This window comes from Neolamprologus multifasciatus, chromosome 23, assembly GCF_963576455.1.
Source record: "Neolamprologus multifasciatus chromosome 23, fNeoMul1.2, whole genome shotgun sequence".
NCBI lineage: Eukaryota > Metazoa > Chordata > Actinopteri > Cichliformes > Cichlidae > Neolamprologus > Neolamprologus multifasciatus.
The window spans coordinates 30,138,124-30,162,131 of NC_140460.1; the positions used below are offsets into that span (position 1 = coordinate 30,138,124).

The 24,008-nt window shown below is 39.2% G+C and overlaps 1 protein-coding gene across 5 annotated transcripts in view; it reads left to right on the forward strand.

Moving 5' to 3' along the window:
* The first annotated feature begins 4,626 nt into the window (after positions 1-4,626).
* Positions 4,627-24,008, forward strand: part of LOC146491943 (beta-1,3-galactosyltransferase 1-like) — a 180,381-nt gene continuing 160,999 nt past the window's right edge. For all 5 annotated transcript variants that reach the window (XM_085149959.1, XM_085149958.1, XM_085149960.1 and 2 more), the window contains exon 1: positions 4,627-4,938. The gene's annotated coding sequence lies outside the window, so the exon portion shown is untranslated. The remainder of the gene's footprint in view (positions 4,939-24,008) is intronic.

Sequence of the window (24,008 nt, forward strand, 5' to 3'; positions counted from 1 at the left end):
ACTGTGAGGGAAATGCTGTGCCACAGTTTGGTGAGAAACATAAAGAACACTAACCATTCATGAAAACAAACAATGTAAATGTTAACTGCTTTTTCCAATTCATGCCATAACTTGCTGATGAACGTCACACTGCTGGAATAAAAACTACTTGTTGTTGACTTGATGCCTTGCATCAAGAACATTTATATAAGTGCTCTAAAGAGTAACTACTAACCAGATCTACTAACAATTTACTTGATTTTTTTTATATTTTATATAAATTTTAGATAGTATTATTATTATATTAATTTATTTACAAATATGCAGTCAGTACACTTCAGTAATAAACAGAATTCTTACAAGAGGAAACCCGAGGAGGGGCTGTGAGAGGGTGCGTAGTAGGTCGATTAACCAAAATAATCCAGTGTAAGCTGATGTTTCACAAATGTGTTTCTCTCTGAAAACAGCAAGGCAATTCAACAGTAGGCTGAAGGACAATTAATATGGTTTTGATTTAAGAGATAACTCTTCTGATAGAAATTGCTGGAGTGCACAAAGGGTCCTGAGGATTAACATTCAAGTGGTCCTCAGGATTTATTTAGAGGAGAGGTGCATTATTACAGAGCGTTCTACTGTGTGAACCGGAATGTGGAACTGCTGATTGTATGTTGTTCATAAAAATTCCAGTATCCAGTATAAGTGGCTCTCACCTCTAAACACTCAGAATCAGGACTAAATCAAAAGTTTTAGAACAAAGACTTTTGGCACTTCAAACATATTTTATTTATATAGCACCAAATCACAACAACAGTCGCCTCAAATTGCTTCTTTTTTTTTTTTTTTAAAGACCCTACAATAATAGAGAGAAAACTCATAATAATAATCATCAACAACCCCTTCTGAAAAAGCACTTGGCAACAGTGGAAAAACTCCCTTTTAATAGGAAGAAGCCTCCAGCAGGACCAAGTTCAGAGATCTGGAAATTCATGAAAATTCCCTGAATTTTCTTTTTCAGGTCTACTCATACAAACATGTACACAAAGCTAAGAAACCAAATGGGGAAAAAAACCAAAACAATAGAAAACAAACCAAGTGAAAAAGACTGACCAGCCAATAAAATACTGTGCAATTGTTCTTGAAATTTTACAGTATTTATAACATACTACACTTAAACATCTGGTGCATTTTTTACTGATGAAATCAATTCAATATGGAGAGATAATTAGAAGAAACTGAAGATGATATATTAATATATAGAATTCAATTAAGGTATCTGGCAGTTAGACTCTGATGGCCCATTACAGCAGAATGGAATCCCAGCGGTGATGGGGATTAGGACAGAACCTGCTGGAGTGCAGATACTGGTGGTGGAGATGAAGACGGAGGTTTGAAAGGGTGAATGACAGATAAGCAGTGAGATTTCAAGTATGCAGAGTGCAGGCTGATTGGCCTAAAGAAGGCCAGCAGAAAGACTATTGGACTAGACTAATTATGTCACAATGAGCTTGATAGCGTGGGAAAGTGGAAACAATGTAAAGCTTAGATTAGTGACCAAACATGTGGGAAACAGACAAATGTGTGACTACAGGTCTTCCTTATTAAACTTAAGCTTCATTAAAAAATCAGGTAAAGGATGGAGGGCAAAATCTGAGTTTTCTGGAATTGTGTATTCAAATGTGTTTGTTTGAAGAAGTCTGAAGCCCAAAAAAATAAATAAAATGGGGCAGTATTTCAATATTAATTTTTAAATATAATAACCTTCAGGCGATATACTGTTTACATTTGATGTGTGCTTTAAGCCATAGCTTCTTTATTCTTACGTTTTTAATTGGGGCAATAGACCTTTAAAATGTAAATTTTGCCTCAATGCAGTTTAAATTGTAAGGTAACGACCCTACAATAGAAAACATTTCAGTTATGCTGAGGACATATCCCTACACCTCATACACAAATCTTTACCTTTAACTTACTTTTCTTCTCAACTTTTCTAATCTTTGAACAAATAACTATGAATTAACAAAAGAATGTGAGTGAAAATGCTGAAATAGTTCAGATTGGTGGCCATTCCAGTTTACAAGCCAAAGAATCCACTGCTTCTATCTTAGTGCCAGAAAAAAAAGAGCTTCTTCAGAGGTTTTGTAGAACTCAGGTATTGAAGAGTTGGTCCTTTTCAGCAACACATAAAGTACCAAAGAAATATTAGGCAGCAGTTGTTTGAATTTTTTTTGGCTCACCAGTGATTTTCTAATGAATAGCAGGGTTAAATCCAGCTCCGGACCTTCCATGCATGCCATCCTCGGTCTTTTTCGAATTCTGTAATAAAAATCATAAAATGACCAAAAGAATTAAAGAAAGATCTTGCCTGTCTTACAGTGTCTACATTGCGTCTCCCTAGGGAAACAAGAAAAATGGACAGAAATGTCAATAACTTTGGATGATGTTTGCCTAATTGGTCCAACACAGGGTGTAGATTATATTAAACTTTAGAATGCACTGCTGCACACAAAGATTTGTTCTCGTTCTCTTTGCTAAGAGAGTTTCCAAGCTAAAAGGAGAACAGATTTTATACTTTATCTAACATCTACTTTCTAAATACAGTACTGTGCAAAGGTTTTGAGCCACCCTTTATTTATTTACATTTTGCTCAGAAAATGGGAAATAGGTAGTGTTTTATTGAAACGTGCAAACATACATGGAAATACAAATTATATGGCAAAAACATACAAGCTTGAAAGTCATTATTTGGTATAACCACCTTTATTCCTAAACACAGCCTGAACTCGTATGCAAGCTTTCCTGTCATTTCCCTTAAACAGTCTTCAAGAATAGTTCTCCAGGCTTCTTGAAGGACATTCCAGAGCCTTTCTTTGGATATAGGCTGCCTATTCATTCTGCTCTGTCAAGATGAGACCACGCTGCTTCATTAATGAGGCCTGGGCTCAGGGGAGGTCGATCTATGACTGTCATTATGCATTCTTCTATTCAGATGTGCTTTTACTGCATCTGGAATTTCTTTGGAATCATTGTCATGGTCAGAAATGCCAATTAGAGACTTTTTAGATGTTATTGTTTGGTGAATCAAAATTTTGCAGATATATTTTTGCAAAATTTGCAAAAAAAAATAATATTACCAAAAATCTCAAATTGCATTACTCCATAAGCCCTGTTGGCTCAGATTTTCAATCCGTTTGTTTAATTTGGCATACATTGGCCCTTTCTTTTGTTTTCTCTTCATTAAGAATGACTTCTTTACAGATACTCATCCAGTTCTGTTCAGGCTTTGGTGAAGAGTAAACAGATTAACTGAAGAGCCAGATGCATCTCTCAGTCCTGCAACAAGTCTTTGTTGGATTTCTTTAGAGCAAGACGTTCAGATATGATCACCAGCTGTACATCTTTTTTTTTTTTTTTTTTTCTTTTTAGGCCTGCCACCTATTCTTTTGTCTTTCACTTATCTTAACTTGGTTGAAGTATAAGCTGGACACAGTGGTGGGAAAGAGCAAGTTTATGATTGGGAACAACTTAGGGGCGATCGTGGCTCAAGAGTTGGGAGTTCGCCTTGTAACCGGAAGGTTGCCGGTTCGAGCCCCGGCTTGGACAGTCTCGGTCGTTGTGTCCTTTGGCAAGACACTTCACCCGTTGCCTACTGGTGGTGGTCAGAGGGCCCGGTGGCGCCAGTGTCCAGCAGCCTCGCCTCTGTCAGTGCGCCCCAGGGTGGCTGTGGCTACAATGTAGCTTGCCATCACCAGTGTGTGAATGGGTGGATGACTGGATATGTAAAGAGCTTTGGGGTCCTTAGGGACTAGTAAAGCGCTATATAAATACAGGCCATTTACCATTTACTGAACGAGTCAGGGCAAAAAATGTGACTATTTACTCTCTGTGTGATAACTGTTATTGTTGGGATGATTTGCAAATTCACCTGAAGAAACTGGAACTAATTACATATTTTTTCCAACAGGCTGTAACACAGTGTATAAAGATGCAATTTAAAACTGTTTCTATGCTAAGTTATCTGTTATGTTTAGATGCAAATCTCATTCATCCCTTGAATTAAGCTTGAATCATTTATTAGTTAGTGATTTAATGGCTTAAAACAATTATTCTGAATATGGTCAAATACAAAGACTAGACTAAATTTTTATTTTTATTTTTAAAAGCAGCTAATTTCAAGGCCACTTTAAAAATGACAAGAAAGTCTGCCTCCTTGGAAGCAAACTGTAATGAAGTCACTTCACTTAAAAAACAAACAAACAAACAATAAAACAGCAAAACTGCTGACATGCTTAATTATAAGCAATTAATTATTAATTATATTGTTGCAGGTGAACCTGCCAATCAAATGGATCAGCTCTAGCGAAGAGCAAAGAGCATTTCCACCATGGGTCTAAAAACATGAGGCATGGACTGGAATGCCCATTAAACAATATGGACAAGTTGATCAAACTCGTGTTTCAGTAGGTCTGTTTCATGACTTAATGGGAACATAATGGTGATGGCTGCATACATACTCAGTTCCCCTTCAATGGTTAATCCATGTCATTAATGGTGTCTCAATTAAATAAATGCGTTCTTTACGGAAGCAGCTGGAAAACCTACCCCCTCCCCCCTCCCCCCACGGCAGCAAAACTAGTACGCATGCTTATTTTCGTCCAGATGCCATCACATCACAGGCGCTCGCGCTCTGTTGCTTGAAAGTCAATCTCCGTTAAACAAAGCGGCATCACCCCGCTCTCTCTCTGCCGGGGCAGATTGGCCACCATCCCTCCTCGTCAAGGCGGCCTCTGATTGGACAGTCTCCTCTCCTCCGCTGACAGCCCCCCGCCAACCCACCTCCATCTCCATGAGCGCAGCGTGCAGCTCGAGACGCCGAGCAGAGGAGGTATCAGCGCCGTGTGAAGCGGACGGATCTAAGATTCCTGGACAACTTGTAAGGACGGGACGCGGACGACAACACGGGTGGGTGTTTTCATTAAGGGTCGGAAATGTGTGTTTTTTTTTTTTTTCCTTCGGTGTGTTATGTGTCGGGGAATGTTTCTTGCCACTAAAAATATTCGTTCGCTTCCAGCTCCCAGGGATGCTGTGTTTGGAAGTGACATTGAGTTAAAGGCTTGCCAAGTCCATCACATGCAGTTTTGTTTATGACTACGCCGTTTGACCCTTGTTGGGGTTGTAAATGTTGTTTCCTACTGTGGCTATTTCTTCTTTCTTTTCTTTCTTTTCTTCAGCAGGCATGCGCCGAAGGTAATACTGAGATTTAAAACTTGCTACTGAAGGTGTAGTTTGATACATTTTCGTCTTTTGAAATGGCACGACTCGGTGCTCGGAGCTGCTTTCTACTGTGTAGTTCGCAGGAATAACTGCGGTTTTAAGTGCGTGGCATCATTTCAATAAGAAGCCGGTTCACAGGTGTCGGGTTTATCTGCGTTTCTTAGAATCATAGAAAAAGGCGAGCAAGGGCAGAGGCAAAATAAATCCAGATAAGTAGATGAGAGCATTGTGCATTTCATAATGCTTTGTACTTCATAGCTTGATATCAGATATAACGGATTTATCTGGCCTCTAATCCATGTCAATTAACATGAACTCAGAAAAGCCATCTGCTTTCTGTTGCACAGCATAAAGGAAAGTGTGTCACCTTGCTGTCCTTTATCACCCTGTCAGATACTGCTACATTACACCAGGAAGTCAAAAACTGAAAGCGAGCCATATAACCCTCAGTGGCAAGCTGCTGAATAGGATTTTACCTTGTAATCTAAGGGTCATAACACAGTTCTTGGTCAGTGTCTGTACTTGCTGTGAACAGTGTGCCTAAGCCTCCCAAAAATCCATTCCTATAGATTTACTTTGACAGTTTCTTTGAAATATAAACACCGCACACGCACAAATGCTTCTCCCTCCCACAGGACTGATCCTCTTTCTGGAATTGTACCATGCTCCTTGAAGTGCTTACATCAGTACTTATTGACACTGTTTTTAAGCGGTGGAGTGTAACCATCTCTTTTGTGGGAGCACAACCTTTACAATGCCACCTGGGTCGTTAGTACGATCGTCTCTGCCAGATTCTCTCATTTAAGCCTGTGTACTGGCATGCGACCAGACACTGGAATTGTGTGAATGACGGGAAAGTTCCATTTAATTTCAGAAATGTCCCGCGGTCCTCCATTTGTCTCCTGTGACACAAAATGCAGTGGTTTAATCTCAATTAGAAAATGACATCTAAATGGGAACCAGGATGTGGGTTTGGAGGTCTAGTTTGATGAAGTAAAGTATAGAAGAACTCATTTCCATTCTGCTGCTGTAATGCTGTTTAAATCCTCTGTTTGATTAAGCTCAAGCTTGATGGAAGCATTTTTTCTGTCACAAAAGCTCTGACAGATGTTGAGATTTAGAAATTGTTTCCACAATTGTAGGTGCTGCGATCACAGCTGCTAGTCCTAAAAGTCATGATGACATTGATTGTGGATCAATAAATTACTGGTGCAGCGCTGAAAGAGCCCCTCTGATTTTCCTTCTTTTACCTTCTCCCATGAAACTAATGAATTTGAGTTCTTTTTCAAAAGCTGTCTGTGCTAAATCATTATCAAACACTCCTTCTTCAAAACTCAGTCATTATATCTGCAAATAGGCTGTTGACATGTGCTGCGTTGTAAACTACATCTTATTGGCATCCTGTGAGTGGAAGCAAGTCCCTGGGTGTGCATCTAATAGGCCTGTTTTAACTAATTTAACCCTCATGTGGGGGTTTTATGTGCAAAGGCATCCTGCCTGTTTGAGTTATTGGACGAATGCAATGCACAAAATCGATCTTTTGAAACATTTGCTGTTTGCAATGCAGGAAAATGAAGACTGTTTTTTATGAATCTGCAGAAAAGCCCTCTTAATTACATCATATTTTAGTTCTGGATGTTATTGGAGCTGAATTTATGGAACAGCATGGGCCCTCCTGGATGAGATAAACTGTGCGTGACATTGATGAATAGCATTTGTATAGAGCACAACAGAAAAGTGTATTACAGAACGGGCTTATTAACTCGTTTACAGTTTCAATGCACTTACGTTTTCCTTGTCCACACGATTTAAGGGGAACTCTGTCAGCTTGTGGATTACTGTTTGTTACTGCATGCAGTGGCATTTTGGTGCCCTCGGGGAACATATTCCTTTAAAGTGTACAGCGTGGCTTGTCAAATGTCAGTTGGATTTTCTTTTTCCTTTGGCAACTGCTACTTTACGAAGACCTTTACATTGAAATGAGCCCATTTTAATGTCATCAGCTTCAATGTCTTATTATGTTTGGAAACACTTCATCATTGGGATTTAATGTCAAGTCACCATCCGACCATCATGCAGGAAGGAATCCACACACCGATGCTTCAATTCAGGGCGTCAAGGCTTCAATCATGGATACTTGGGCTAGTTTTTGAGAAAGCTATGTTTGCCTGTGATCGACATCATCAGGTCCAGCCACATTTTCCAATTCCTGGAAAATAGATTTTACCGTAGCTAGGTGATGCTCAAATATTCAAGGCTACCCCTTTTTTTACACTTGCACGTTAACCCTGCACATTGCTACATCCTTGCCTTCTTTCCTTGTGCAGTCAGGCAGCTGCTGTGCTTCTTAAGTGACAGTAACTGTGGCAAAATGCTAAATATACATAGCGGGATATCTGTAATCTGCGGCGGGGTCCATGATGCGAAGCTGGCATACACATCATGTCATCCATACCAAATTCACATTGTCAGAATCTCAGTCTTGCACATTTATTTACACTTTCAAGGTGCTCTCTACACTTTCACATAAGCAGCCTACTATGTGGGCGGTATAAACGGTAGAAACTATATAAATTTGGCCAACGGTAGAGATTTTCACTATACCGCTCTACCGCGATAGCGCATGTTGATGGTGTCATCAAGCTGCGCCTGCTTTGGTCGAAAGCATTGCAGCGGCTAAAAACAACATAATCTGCAAATTATGCCGGGCGACAGTAATACCAAAGAGATGAAGCACTTTTGGAACATGGGGAAAGCCAAAAACTGCGCTTCCTCCACTTCCGTACCATTGATTCATGGGAATAGAGCAGCTGCTCTATTCCCAGGTTGTTGCAGTATGACTAACCTCATATTGTGGATGAATTATCTCAGTTGTTTTCCTAAATGAAGTTTGGTCCATTTACAGCATCCTGCCATGCAATTGCATTTGTCCCTAACCACCAGAAACCCTCACGTTAACTTTTATCAAGTGGGAAAAAGTTATCATTCATCCTGCAGCTTCACTGTTATGCTAACGTAGCTGTTTTGCTAGCGATCACGTAGCACATCATTATATACCAGCTAGTCCAACATCAGTAACCCTACAAACGTCACTGCTGTTTATTTTTTTTGTCTTCATTTATGTTGGAAGTGATAGCAGAGCTGTACGTTTTAATTTTTTCAGAAAGCTCTCAGTCAGAACATGCTGTATCATGTTTAGGTGGAAGCTAACGAGCTAACTTCCTGCTAACTTCTAACTCCATTAAATTTAATAGATTCTGTTATCATGGATGCCTGGATGTTAAACTTAATTGTTACACCTGGTAAAGCACCAACACTGATCATTTTATTAAAGATGAAAGAATTTAGACAGTTTTTAACTCTCAGTGATGCCGCAGTGTTTGTTTGACTTTGGGACCTGAAGCAGACGTAGTTTTGGACCCAGTTTTGGATTACCCCGCAAGGCTCCTGACTACGGTAGCCGTAATGCTCCGCCAATCCATCAAGCGGTGCGCCTTCATAGCTTACCAAAGTCGTACTAAAACATTTTTTGACAGATTTCTGCGCGCCGTACACTGCATAAAATCGGTTCGAGGTCAGTAAGCACAACCAGAATTCATATATAAGGCACACTGTCGATTTTTGAGAAAATTAAAGGATGTTAAGTGTGCCTTATAGTGTGTAACATACGTTATACAGAAGAAAAGAATATATCGCAATATATAATGTTACCTCACATGCTTCAAATTATACCGTGATATGGATTTTAGGCCATATCGCCCAGCCCTACAGCCTACTTTGTTAAAAGTGCCTTAAACAAGCTGTTGCAAGTTGATTTCACCAGCTATAATGATGAGTACATTTACACACTGTAACTAATTAACATTAGCCCTATGACAACAAAAAGGAAACTGTAGCCTGGTGCCTGGTTAATGAGGTGTGCTTAGATTTATGTTAGCTAAAGAGGCTTTTGTCAAAGAAACACATCTCTATGATTTTTGATCCTTGGAGAAATAATGAGTGGGTGGTGTCTTTTTAGTGGTTTATTCCCCAAAAGAGCACACTACCCTAACCTTAAAATCTGACAGACACATCAGTTTTACTGATCTCAGGCTATACGTGAACTCACACAACACGCTTTAATCTGCTCGTTTGTACAGATCAATTGACTGACCAGAAACTGTGGAGCTCACAGAGGAGGTAGCTCTCCCCCACACAGCCCCCACACAGGTTATGTCTGGTGACAAAATCTGTTAGCGCTTGTCTAATCTTATGGACCACTCAAAGCACTTTATACGACAAGCCATATTTACCTTGGTTGCTCATATTTATACAACACTTTATGCTCTGGACTTTATGCTTCCTTTGGGAGGAAGGAGGAAACCTATGTAGCCACAGGGGACAAAAAACGCCACAGAGAACCAAACTAAGACCTTCTAGCTTTGAGGCATTAGTGCTTCACCAGAACTGTTTCTTTTCAAGTCTGTTTCCAGTTTTACCTCCTCCAGCTTGTCCGGGGGAACACCAAGGTATTCCCAGGCCAGCCAGGAGATATAATCTCTCCAGCATGTCCCGGGCTTCCCTGGGGGCTCCTCCCGGTGGGACATACCCGGAACACTTCACAGAGGAGACGGGCAGGAGGCATCCTTATCCGATGCCCGGGCCACCTCAACTGGCTCCTTTTGATGTGGAGGAGCAGGGGCTTTACTCTGAGCCTGTCCCGGATGGCTGAACTTCTCATTTTATCTCTAAGAGAGAACCCAGCCACCCTTCGGAGGAAGCTCTCTATTATGTCTCTGAGATCACCTAACCCAGGGTTTGGCAACCTTCAACATGAAAAAGAGCCATTTTAGCCCGTCCTACCAAACAGTGAGAAGAAGATCTGCATTTTTCATATATATAGTTTTCCTTTTTTATAAAAGCCTGCAGCAGCCACAGCTGAGGGGCTAGTTGCTCTCCTCTGCGCATGTGCATAATACAAACATCATAGGATCCCACAAACAAATAATGCTTCATTGTGCTTCTAGAGATAAGACACTTCTCAGGGTATCTTTGAGCAGAGCTGTCAGCAAAATCAGAGGAAGCCCAAACATGGTCACTGACTGGCCAAAGAGTTCTTATCATTATTTGAGTGATTCTAATTCTGCTAATAATGTAGTATTTGCCTAAAAGATGATGCTTCTTTGACTCATCTCAACTCTGTGAGGACACAACCGGCAGCATTATTCTCTGTGGTCTGATTTATTTTAGAGGTGAGGTAAACATTTATTTATGCTGAAGAATCAGTTGGCTGTTTTTTCCTAAATTGTTGGGCCCTAACTCTACTTGCTTGATTACATTCTTTAACTATTTTGTACAGAATTCCACTGCATCCAGACCCTGTAATTGCTGCTGTGTCGAAGCATCTCTCTGCAGGCCATTGGAGCTGTTGCCTTTGACCTCTTCTTGGAGCAGGGCAAACAGCAAAGAGCATTTCCCTTAGGGGATCAGTGACGTATCGGATTGTTGTTGTTCGCTTGGCCTTCTCTCTCAGTAATTAATTGTCAGTTTAATCGCAGCACGAGGAGGGAAACCAATGGAGAGAGCACTGCCCAGTTGCCTGTTCTCATGCAGAATTAATGGTTTCTGTGTAACAACTCATAATTTACAATGCATTAGATTTTATGACTGTCTGGCTACACTGTAATTACTGATAGGAGGAGGCTGTAACTTACAAGGCTGTCATCTTTTATAAGCCCTGAATTTTGCACTGCTACAGCAGTACTAGTTTTCTCTGATTCTTTTCTTTCTCCGAGGGTGTTCACTGCTTTTCTCACTGATGCGCTGTGACCTATGCAGTTCCTACGCTCCCCATCTTGCCCTCGCTCTTTCAGCACTGCTCTCTCTGTGCCTCTCGGTGGAGCAGGCTTTGGGAAGCGGCACAGGCGACTCTGTTTTCCATCGAGCTTAGCACCTTGTGATCATGTCTGTGACTATCATCCAAAGTTTATTGGATTAATCTCGTTGGCTAGAGCTTAGCCACACATCACACAGTTCTGCATATGACCCTGCAGGCGCAGATAGATTTGAATCCAGTAGCCCAAAACTGTGGTTACACTGGGGTTTTTTTTTTTGTTTCAAACACAAGTTCTTTCAGCAACTTGGCACACGAATAGAACAATAAATGGGCTGGTTATTTGTCAGTGTGTCTGGTTGTTTTTACAGGATCTGACACAAAAACATGCATGCTGTAGTGATACTACAATAATGGCACAGCGCCATTGAAACTAAATAACGTGTTGTCATCTGTGTTTTTCTCGTTTTGTTTACAAAAATGATGAATGGTAACACACAGTAAGCTGTTAATATCTCAAATGCTCAGTTGGCAGATGCCTCCTATTGTTTTCTTGCAGACAACAAACCAACAAAAAATGAAAAGCCTGAGCTGAAACAATGTCACATTTTCACTGCTGGTGCAGTTAAGGTGGGTTAGTCATCTCTAAAGCCATTGGGGTGTGTTCTAGCACCATGCTTATGCTGAATCTTTCCCTGGCAGCTATAATATCTTGTAGAACCACATTTAGCAACAGTAATCATTTTCTGACGAGGTCAGAGGTCATCAGTAGAGGAACTTGACAGTTGGTAGGTGTTTGTACTGATATGTTGTGTTTGATTTTTGCCAGATGTGGTGCTTTGCATTATGGCCAAGCATCTCCACTTCGGTCTTGTCTTTCCAAAGGGCATTGTTCCAGACGTTGTGTCCTTTGTTCAGTTGCAATTTTGCAAACCTCCTGCCGTGTTTTAATTAGAGAAAAAAAAGCATACTTGTTCAGTCTTTTTTCTAATTATACTCTCATAAATGCTACCAGTTAACATGCTAACTGGCCTGTAGAGTCTGAGGCTACGTCCACACGTACCCGGGTATTTTTGAAAACGCAGATTTTTCTATGCGTTTGGACCTTTTGTTCTCACGTAAACGGCATTTTCGGTCACTGAAAACGGAGATTTTTAAAAACTCCGGCCAGGGTGGATATTTTTGAAAACTCAGTTTTTGCATTTACGTGTGGACGAGAAAAACAGAGAAAACGCAGAAAACGCAGCGTCAAAGGTGTGCGCCTTTTTTGACGTCACACTGTGCGCCACATTATTGTTTCGGTGAAATAAATTTCTACAATACTGTTACTGTTAATTGTCTCTGCAGTGTTTAAATGCTTCCATATACACACACAGTTACTGTCCCTCCACACATACGACTCGGTTCTGCTTCTATGCCCCAACTTTGTTTACTTTGAGGCTCCTAGACTTCTGATTGGCCACGGTTAGGAATATATCGCCACCTGTTGCTTTGGCATGTTCCTAGCAGCGTTTTCCTTCATTTCTGCATTTACGTGTGGACGGGATTATTTTTTTAAACAAAAACGGAAAATCTCTGTTTTCAAAAATACCCGTGTAGGTGTGGACGTAGCCTGAGATGTGGCTTCTGGGTTTTGCTCGTCTGAGATTATTACTTACTCCTTGGAAATGTGGTAGCACACACCTGAATGCTCCAGGCCTGCAAACAGCCAGAATATCTGGTTATGTAGAGGTGCACACACGTGCTTATAATCAGTTTAGCGGGACCCGAGTGCTACTTGCCATCTTAATTCCTATGGAAACAGCAACAGTTAATGTTTCACACCTTGCTTTTGCACGCTTGCTTAGTTTTTGTTAAAGAAGTAACGATTTGTCAGATGACTCCTTTATGTGAACGCATATAGAGGCTGAAGCAGAGATACCGGATTAAGACAGACTTATATGTGACTGGGGTTTTAGGTTTTATCACACCAGCAAACACAAAGAAAGCCTGGCAATGTCTAATGTCCTTTGCAACAATCCTCTGCAGTCTAATAGAACAGCTTTGTGATTACATTGTTGAATTAAAGTGAGTTTGTATGAATCACAGTGCTTTTTTTTTGTTTGTTTCTTTGCTCACACCTTTGAGGGTCAGCTCACATTTCTACCAGTTGTGGTATCACAAATCAGAGCTGTGTTTCCCAGCACCCTCTTATCTCACAGTCTGTCAGCTCTGGCTGCATGTTGGCTGTTTCTGCCTTCCCATTTCCACATGTGAGTCTGCTGCAAAAGCCTGCTGAGCCCCTCCCCTGCCACCACGCTTAGTGTTGGAAGAGTGGAGATCTAAGTCTCCTAGCCCCGGGTTTTTTTAATTAGGTTCTGATGATGGGACTTTTGCTGGTTTGCCAAGCTGGCTGCTAGGGCTGCTCGATTATGACAAAATTGATAATCACGATTATTTTCACTGAAATTGAGATCTCGATTATTTGACGATATTTATTTAACAATAACAATGTATTGAATAATGACTTTAAAGATTGTCAAAAATAATATAAAATAGTGTGCAAATACTGATAACAGTGCAAATGTTTGCAATATAAAAAATAAATGAAAAATGTAAACATCTATGTTAACTTTGCAGTGTTGCTCTGTGGTGCAGCTATGACACTGTAGCAAAGTTTACACACTGTGTCTACTTGATCCACGTCTTCCCTCGGGTCCTCCTAATCAGCGGTCCCCAACCCCCGGGCCTCGTGAGTCGTTTGGTGAGTCGTTTGGCTCAGGTGTGAAATGTATAGTTTTCAGGGTTTTTATCGGTTTTCAGAGTTATTTTGTTATCGTTTTTATCGTTTACTCGGTTTTCCTGGGTCTTTTCACGTGTGTTATGAATAAATCTTCTTTTTTCGGTACCGGTACTAGTTTTATTTTGTTGTATTTATCCGCGACACCTTAAAGGCCGGTCCATGAAAATATTGTCGGGCATAAACCGGTCCGTGGCACAAAAAAGGTTGGAGACCGCTGCTCTTAATTGTTGTGACACGTGTTCGAAATGCAGAGAGGTGCGCTCGATTTGCCACACGGAGCAGCGCGAGAGTAAAGCACGAGGGAGGGGCTAATAATCGGCTCAGTCATTTTTAATGATCGTTGAAAGCCCAGATCGTAATCGTGATTAAAATTCGATTAATTGAGCAGCCCTACTGGCTGCTGTGACTTCTGATGTCTCTTGGTTCCCCTTTGGTCAAGTAGATGATTGGATTTTCATCAGAGTGGTCAAATAGCAGATGGATAAACCTCTCTTGGTCCAAGATTGTTTAACCTCCAGTGCAGTAGGAAAGCAAAGGTTTGTTTGGGTTAGGGCATCTTTCTGTATTCTGCTGCCATGCAAATTCCTTGTCAAACTAAATTTGAGGGTCTAAATTTAAAATTGATGTAGTCCATTATGTTGAGAATATTTGGAAAAACCTTGTGAAAGAATTTCAGAAATCATCCATTTCAAAATTCATGCGTCAAAAACAAAGCTGTTTCCCACATTGGAAATGGAAGGCATGTTGGACTTGTATGCCTGCTATGGCTTCCAGATTCCAGATGCTGGTGTCACTAAATAAAGTAAAGCAAGTTTTGTCTGATTCCTCTTTCCTCACTCTAATCCTCTTTGTGAAAGCCCAGCATGGTTCCATACTGATATTTATATCCAGCAAGCTTTAGGGGGAAATGGCATGAAGAGTCAAAGGCTTGCTGTTTATAGTTCTCTCAGCTCAATTAATTAAATACAGAGAGTTCAGCTTGGCCCTCAGACACCACATAGGAAATTATGTAATTTTACTTTCTGAGGCACTGTGTGTAATATTTTGTACTGCTTTTTGGCATAATCCTTTAGGTGATATTAATATCTCCCTGTGTGCACGCTTGATTTCAATCAGCATCTGCTCTCAATGAGCACATATTCCTCAGTGGACCCGACTAACCCATTTGAATAGTTTCACATTTGACATCTAGACCTAATTATAGAATATGCACTATTGCATGTGGACAAGTACCATCCAGAATATTGTCAGTCCTTGCCAAACTAAACATAGCACCAATTATTTTAGGTATATTTGATGCACTTGCGTGTTTAAGTGTCTTTATCCTCTGAGCCCAGTATGTAAATTTGACATTTGCTTCTCAAAATAATATCTCCCAAATTGATTTTGGGAGTAGGCAGATAAAATGTGGAGCAATCTTATTCTTATCTTATCCCAGTTGGTCTTGTTAACAGCCTTCATTCTCAGTTGTTGGAAGATAAATATATTTACATGGGACTGACAGATATGCGTATGATAACGTTTCTGAGCTGACCTTCTGGACTGAACAGGTGCTTCCTGTAAAATAACTGAGAGGTTCATTGAGATCACTTGTGGTAGAGGTCGTAGCAGGTTACTGTATACACAGTGTTATGATTTGCCACTGGTGCTTTCATTCTGATCAAGTATTTCTCTTTAGATCATATAGGTAAAGCTTTTATGCAATCTTAACACGATGCTTTGCTTTATTTTGGTGGAACATCCTTTAGATGTTTAAGTGTAGTCAATATCCACCTCTGGCTGCTTGTGGGATTCACTTAATATTCTCAGTTGAGGAGTTTTCTTTGAACTCTCAATATTGATAATTGTAACATGAGTGAATCACCCCCTGAAAAGTTAGAACAGTTGGGAAAGTAAGCCAACAAATAAATACTGGGAAGATATACCTTGAACTACATTCATGGTGAGGCTGCCCTTGCTTAAATGATGCTGTGAGTATTATTTCGGACAATCATCTGTAGGGTTGGGTTTTGATAGCCTGTTCAATTTTCAGTTCAGCTTAACAGTAGAAACTCCATCAGAGATTTCCTGTGGATGCTAATGAGGCTTGCACATTGGAAAGAAAGAATTTTAGATGATTCCTCCTACATATTTTCAGTTCATTAATATTTATGACATGCTTTAATTACACAGCTCTTCTTAAGTCATGCCACAGCATCTCAGTGGTCTTCTCTCTGGTTAAGGTCTGGACTTTGACTTAGCGACTGAAAACCATGTATTTTCTTTATTTTCAACCATTCTGATTTACTTTTGTGCTTTGGTCCATGCACCCTCTCCTAAGTTTCAGAAAGCATGGATTGTTTTGAACGTACCAGTAACTGAAGAATCACTAACCATGTTTCTAAACACTGACTGCAGGAATATTTCCTCATTGGCAGGAATACACAGTAGGAATGAAATGTCTTTATATATTCAAAAGTTCCTTTATGTTCAAGTGAAGTGTTCAAGACTTTTCTCTATTCTCTTCTTGAAATAAATGCCTCCTTTTCAAATGTAAATACTTGCTAATTTTCTTATTAAGCAAACTGAGAAATTTTAGGCTTTTCCCCATTGGTCATATAAAAGAATCAGATTTAAAACATTTATTTAACTTCAGGAATTTGTGAGCCATTTGTTACAGCTTTTTTTGGTAGTTTCAGACAATACAAGGAGATAGATTACAGATCAAAGCTTCTTCCTGTTGTAACAAACTGAAGCCAAAACTAGAAATATGCTGTGCCATTCTGTGACTGGGGTGTGGAAACATGGTATCAAAGTCATGTCTGCTATCAGGTCCAAATGCAAACACCTTTGAACTAGGGCTGGGTGGTAAATATCGTGATATGTTTTAATAACCTCCAAAAACAGATGTTATATTTAACCAGTGCCTAAAATTCCTCTGGTGTACTCATTCAAATCGACAATTCCATATTTATATTACAAAAAATCAGAATGAATTGAAATGTTTTATTTGAACCATTTTTTAACCATCCGTTGCACACAGAGGTTTTTCACAAATGACAATACTGTCACAGTAAGCTTCTTTCTGGGGTCAACACTAAACCTTTAACAAACATCACAGCAACAAAAAAGTACATCAAGTAATAATTCATGAGAGAAAATAAATAAACAACTGAAATTAAAAAGGTGCTTCTAACCAATGTTCCCTCTAAGTTTTCATGTGTCTGAGAAAACACACAAACTCCCTGAGCGTCCCTTGGACCACTGTGAGCAACAGCAGACATGTACACTGTGGTCACGCCAGCATCGAATCCATCCAAGTTACATGGTTTATTAAAATAATCAAATTACAGCATTTACATTTATGTTAGACTACTTTTACTTAACTGCTTTAGGCTACTTACAATGAAAATTAAAAAAAAAAACTTGTTCATGACCTGTTTAGTATGTTAACACTATTGGAAGTAAAAATAACTTGAACTCTAATTTTGAAAACACAACTTCTTTTTTTTTTTTTTAAATAAAGCTCTGACTTGTATTATGAGTATGAGTCTGTAGTATGGTAGGTCAGTCAGACACTGGGAGAAGAGTTGCATTGTAAGTTTTCAAATACGACTTTAGTTTGTCAGAAATCTAATTTCAGAACAATTTACTGTAATTTTTTTCTCCAGTTTTTCTCCTGTTCCATCTGCTAACATGGAGGGAGGTGGCTGAGGTTTTATCAGCTACCAGGAAGCTGTCTTGATTTCAAACTGACATGAAGGGTTAGACCAATGCAAGTTACACAGCTACACAAATGTAAAAACTAATTTTATAGCATGGTGGGCAGCACTGTTGCTTCATAGCAAGAAGGCCCTGGGCCCACCATCTGGCTGGGTCCTTTCTGTGTGGAGTTTGGATGTTCTTCAGATGTCTGCATGGGTTCTCTGGCTGTCTCATAGTCTAAAGACATGCCGTTAGTGGAGGTTAGGTTAATTAGTGATTCTAAATTGAATACTACTGTGAATTGTTGTCTGTCTCTCTGCACCAGTCTCTAACCAATCTTTTGCCAATCTATGCAACAGATTTGTGACCAGTCCACACTCTACAAACTATTGTTCAAGCTCAACAAAAAAAATTAACGCAACAGTTTCCATTAATCTTTTTGAGTTACAATAACTTATGTTGAAATTATATTAAACCAACAAACTAGAGTCAGGGGACTTAACTTTTCCTCCATAATCAAAGGTGATTTTAATTACCACTCAAAAACATGTTTTTAAGTTGTTTACTCATAAAAATTATGTTTTTCCAATTACGTTTTCCACATTATTTTAAATGATTTTTAAGTGTTATGTAATTAATAATCAATTACAAAGCATTTTTTTTCAAGTTAATCGTTTAAAATATTAAGTTGCTGATTTTCTTCATTATTATCATCATTTTAGCTTTTTCTTATTTTTTTTATTGTAATAGCTTTTAAAAAATGAATTCATTCAACAATTTTTTAGCAAATAACTTTTTTATTTTTTAACTGTAGGCATTCAACACTTTATATTTAAAAATTGAAAATAAATCAGAAACTTAAATTTATACCATCGCAGCCAAGTTAAACAATATGCCTTTATGTATTTAAGACCACAGAAACAAATGTGTTCAACGGGTAAAAAAAAAAAAAAACACTTTTTGTTGCAGTACTACTTCCAAGCAAGTGTTCAGTAAATGTCAACTTTCAATGCCTACCAGATCTTGCATCTTTCTTTTACACAATGCAGCAAACACCTTTAAGGTCAATGTTACACCAACAGGATTCAAAACAGTTAATAATTTTTGAAACAGAGTCAGCATTTTTAACATAATGCTAGTTCCATCAAGGTCAAGGAACAGCTTCTGAACAACTTCAAAAGTGTATTTCAGATCCTTGCATTAGCTCAGATTGAGAGCTTATATTATTATGAGTAACACACAGCACCTTGGGAAATCCTGGCCCTCCAGGATTTTTGTTCCCACCACAATGGTTGCTACTTATGGTCAGATCCAGGGGTGTACCGGTCACTGATGATGGCAGTTTTCATCACCTACCTTTCAAGGTTGGCGTTGGCCTTAAATTCTTTGGTGTCCTTGTAAAGCAAATTTAAAAAAAAAAAAATAGGTTAGTGGATTATGCATTAGACTTTTATACTTACTAAATCTTAATGAATTCAGATGATCAGTGGAATACACACACACACACTTACACACACACACACACACACACACACACACACACACACACGATGCTGAATTACTTAGGTCCTCTTCCGTCTCTCCAAGGTATGTGATAAGGCAGCAGATGGCTACTTCTCTAACTATTTCAATTGTATTGTGCTATTTAAGAAAAAAATATGAGTATAAATTACATGGGTTACTGCCAACAAAGTGCATTTCAAAGCTACCCAAAGTCTAAATAGTTGTCCTACCTCAAGAAGCATATCGTTGATCTGCCTGATTCTCACTCCTTTAAGTCCTCCCCTTAAAAAAATGACATCCATCAGTTGCAATGGTCAAGTGTAGCCATTCAAGGCTTACAGTGGTTGAACTTTTGAACGTCTCCTTTATCTGTAGACCACACAAACAGAAGAATTCAATCTTGCAGACTATATTGCATTAATTAATGCTCTAATACATTAGTTAAAGATGATAGATGTAATCTAAGGCTACCCCAAGTTTTGGAGGGAACAAAAACAATCTTAGTGAAGACAAGAGAGACATTCCCCACCATAACCATGGTGTAATCTGTAATGTTTTAGCAACCCTGTTTTTGTAGAGGTTTCAAATTTACACATTGTTCACTCCCAGCCCATTTTGTAAAAAATATGTCCCAACTTAACAACGCACTAATGACCCTAGATTATCACACTATACTACAATATTAATATAAAGTCTTAATGTTAAGTAGATTCACATAGCCAATGCAGAATGATGCTATCGGAATGACATTAACAATATTTCACACAACCTGATGTGTTAAAAAAGAAAGAAACAAAGATAGCTACAGCTCTTAAGATCAAGAACAATACTTACTTTAAGCTGTATCACAATAGTAACCAAAATCATTTACAATGTAATATTACAAGTGACAAGCACAAATGCTTTGCTTTGTTATAACTTTTATTTGTAAATGAAATGTTACTTACCTTGAAATGTCTTTTACATAAGCTTGCAAGTCCACCATGCCATATTCACAATATGTGAATTTGCCTGGGCTAGTTAAGTGGGCAGGGGAGGGAACTTGAAATCAGAAGTTACAGTGGAGAAAAAATAAGTTACCTATTCAATTTCTTTAAGTAATTACAATTTGAATTTTATTTTGAACCCACTAACATTGGGATTTAATTTCAAATTACATATAAAATTAATTGAATGTAATTACCAACATTATTAATTCAACACAACCCCAAAAAATAAAGTTTGCTACTTAAAAGGTCTGTCTTAATCAGTAAATTAGAATTTTATCTTGCAGCCATGGATTTAATCAAGTGGTGGTAAAAGGCCTGATGAATTACTTTTTAGAGTGCAGGGTGTATCCCACCTCTTGCCCTATAGCAGCTGGGAAAGGCTCCAGCCCCCTGCGACCCTGAAATGGATAAGTAGAAGAAAATGGATTGATGGATGGACATGTGGATAAGATAAGATAAGATAAGATAAGATAAGAGACACCACCAAAAGGATTTTGGTGAATAGTGCATCAGGTGCATCACAAGTTGCCTTTCTATTTTAACTCTAGTGTGGCTGAGCCATTAAACAGCTCTCTGAAGTTTGTATGATTCAGCCAGGATGCCAGCCACCAGGGGGCGACAGAGATATTTTGGTTTCGCTTTCTGGTCAAGTGTCATGTTGTCTAACCAAACACCAAGCAAACGATCGATCAAAGTCAGACACTGTGGTACACGACCAAAATAAAAACACCACCATAAAGATATGTTCTCTGGGCACGTGGACTACAGAACCCCATGTGTCTGAAACATTGAAAAATGAGTATCAATATTTGGAGTATATCTAAGCAAGTGTGCACACTCAATTCTTCTCTTTTATTTATGGCACCAGACATGGTTTATTTGCTGTTTGACTGTGCTCTCATATTGGCACAGAGGTAGGGGAAAAAAACAATTCTTCCCCTTGAGCACCCAAGAAAACACTAGGAGAGGCAAAACACATTTGAGGTTTGTTTGGTATAATCATTTCTTGGAGCGTGTTTATTCCCAGGCATTCAGGGCACTTTCTTTTTTTCATTATTTTTGTTGTCAAGACAGGCAGCGCAGGCTTATCTTCCCAGAAAAGCCCATGAATATGTTCTTTATAGATTTGAATACTGTATGTTGCACTCCATTACACCATGACTTTAGAGTGCATGCATGCTTTACAACATGAATGCATGGCTTGTTTAGAGCTTTAGCTCTAAAGATGCTTTTATCTGCTTGGATTACTTCAGGAATGTGTGTGTTATCTAGCTGCCTTGAGAAAAATAATAATGTAATATGGCTAGGCTAATATGCACCATGGTGAGATAAGCAGTACGTCCTCTCTTGATGTATCTTTTAAAAATGTGGTTGATTATATTGTCATAGTGTTTTGTTTTTTTTTTACAGTTAATCAACTGCAGGCTTTGGAATTTACTTATATAACTATCCAGTATATCCATATGACATGCATTTGATTGCATATGCTGATATGCTAAGAATCTCCATTGAATAATCCATTCTCTGCTTTTAATTTGTTCTAGTTTTTATAGAGCAGAAATGTGAAAAGTAATCATGTATTTAGTGATTCTTCTTCAGTTAGCACAGATTTTTATCCTATTTTATATTGAAAATTTACAGAAAAAAAGCAAAGAAGTAAACGATAATGAGGATTGCAATGGCACCTGAAAGCAACAAAACAAACATATTGTAATAATGTGGAAGAAAAGTCATCAGCTAGAAGTAGAATACGTTCAGCTACTTTGTATGATTTATACAGGAGAACAAAACAGTTTAGTTTTTCTTCATGTGGCCATGCAGTCATTAGATGTTTGTCTACTCACTGGCTCTGTGGATAATCTTGATATTTGGATCATTTGTCATTCATCCAGCTGTCATCATTACACTCTGCCCTTAGGAAATGGCAGTATTGGGTGTCTTATATACACCTGGTGACCTTTCCAGCAATGAAAAATTAGAACCTAAGTCATTTAATATAGCTGGCTTTACACTGACTTATAGCTACTCTCTCAGCCACTGATAGCTGGGAGAGTAGCTGTCACTCACTTTCCATCATGTTTCCGTCATGTCACAAAACTGATAAAGATAGAGAGGAAACAGGAAGCCATCATATGTGTGTTGCTGCTGACAGTCCTCCTATTCACATCGGTATAAACAGCCTTTGTGTAATGAACCAGTGGATGGTAGTCCTGCTTTGTGGTTTGACTTTGCAGCTCTGCCTCCCCACAGCCTGTGAGATGTGTTTGATGTGCTATGATGCCAAACGATGCTACAATAATCCTGCAGGTTCAAAGTCAACCACACAGCTGTTTCCATATGTAACATACAGTTTTATAACAGTAAGATGCTGTTTTCAGTTTTGTCATTTTGGTAAATACTGTTGATTACAACTAGACTAGGCCTTGTCTTTGAATGTCAGCTATTCAAATAATCAGACACTTCCAACTGCTGTTAGTCATTTGTCTCACTGATAGGGCTTATGTGACATTTAGCCTTGGTTGGTAGCTTACTTTGTTTGCATGCATGTCACACTAGATGGCTAAACTTACATTTCACACGTAATATGACAATCTTGTTTTCATATAAAAGCTTTGTTTGTCAAATCTGGCACTTGATGTTTTTCATGTGCCATTTTAAATTCATAATCTTGTTGTAGTATTAGTATTATCAATGTTAGATAAGAACTATCTAAACTTAAATATCCTTAAATATCTGGAAATGAATAATAACAATAAATGTATAATGTTGATTGGTATTCATTATGTCTTGTGTTAGGCCTGCAATGGACTGGTGACCTATTCAGAGTATGCCCCGCTATCATGCGCCGCAGCGCACGTGCACAAAAGGATCCAAACGCAGACTCGAGTGCTAGCAAAAAATGACACTTTATTATAACAACAAAAGGCGACCCGGGAAAACCAAAGGAGCAAAACGAGGAACTAAAAGACCCAGGGAAACAATAACGTGAGGAAGCCGGAATCGGGACCATGGGAGGCTGCAACAGAAAGGGGAGAAGATTACTAAGGAGCCAGGAAGCGGAGGAAACACATTAAAACTGAGTTAGACCAGTTGGCTTACGATTAGAGCGGGACCGTGGGAGCTTGGGAAGGAAGTCCGTGAGAAGGAAATCCGTGGAGGTAGTGGATGGGCCAGATGATGTACCGGGTGATCCAATTGAGCAGGAGGACAGGCAGGTGGCAGACGCTGAATGCCGGATCGAAACCTAGACACAAGTAGGCAGATTTAACGCAGCTCCAACTAGATATGAATGCAGCGCTTTCGCGGGAGTCTAGTTACCACAGAGAGGTGATTAACGGACTGGCGTGGAGCATCCGTCAGCGCCGGGTTAAGTAGCTCTTCAGGTAATCACCCCGATGGAGAGCAGGTGTGCCGGTGATGGCCCAGCCTGGGGGTGTGGCTACCCGCCCATCACACATTCCACACACAGGACCACGGACCATGACACCCGCATTTTGCATTATGGCAGCTGGGATGGTTCCCAGTCCCACTATAAGCATTTAATCCTTTCATGCATAGTGGTCACTACAGTGGACAGTTATTCAAAGGTTGTTTTCTTGTATTTGTTTCAGTGTTGATGGTATGCTTGCACATAAACCACTACATTGGACACTGATGTGTCACTGGCTGACTACCCACTAGTCAGCCAGTGGTCCATCTAAGTGGACATGTAAAAAACTCTTTGAAAAGTTCATGTTTAAAAATATGAAGTTCAAAATTATTTTTTTCATGCCTAAAGATGAATAAAAATACTTAAGAAAAAAATCCTGATTAAGGTTGCATGAAAGGGTTCAGCAAATGGATGGGCTGTCATGAACTCTTGCATTGATGATGTCTTTAATTACTATGGAAATGGACAAAGCTTCAAAGCATTTTGGTAAGCCTTAGTTATTGTACTCTACATAGCAGTGGAATATAGTGTAACAGGGCAGAGGTCAGGAATAACAGG